This window comes from Eimeria mitis, genomic scaffold (genome assembly GCF_000499745.2).
Source record: "Eimeria mitis Houghton genomic scaffold, Emh_scaff1751, whole genome shotgun sequence".
Classification (NCBI taxonomy): Eukaryota; Apicomplexa; class Conoidasida; order Eucoccidiorida; family Eimeriidae; genus Eimeria; species Eimeria mitis.
The window spans coordinates 6,741-6,951 of NW_013570068.1; the positions used below are offsets into that span (position 1 = coordinate 6,741).

At 57.3% G+C, this 211-nt stretch overlaps 1 protein-coding gene across 1 annotated transcript in view; it reads left to right on the forward strand.

The window, feature by feature from the left end:
- EMH_0042890 (uncharacterized protein) overlaps positions 1-211 on the forward strand; it is a gene marked incomplete at both ends in the record, with an annotated part of 2,715 nt that overhangs the window by 1,084 nt on the left and 1,420 nt on the right. The gene's annotated exons all lie outside the window — the stretch shown is intronic.

A 211-nucleotide genomic window follows, 5' to 3' on the forward strand; every position in this document is an offset into this window, starting at 1 on the left:
TCCGAGGGTTTTTCTGTGGAGTTGGTTTCCCTGGAATTTGCTTCTCTCCCAAAGGCCCGACCCCACAGATTTATCCGCCAAGACAACGCGGCGAGACAAAGACAGCATCAAGGACAAAGCCAGCTCAGCAGCAGATATGCTGCAGCACCAGCAGCACCAGCAGCAGCAGCAGCAGCAGCAGCAGCAGCAGCAGCAGCAGCAGCAGCAGCAG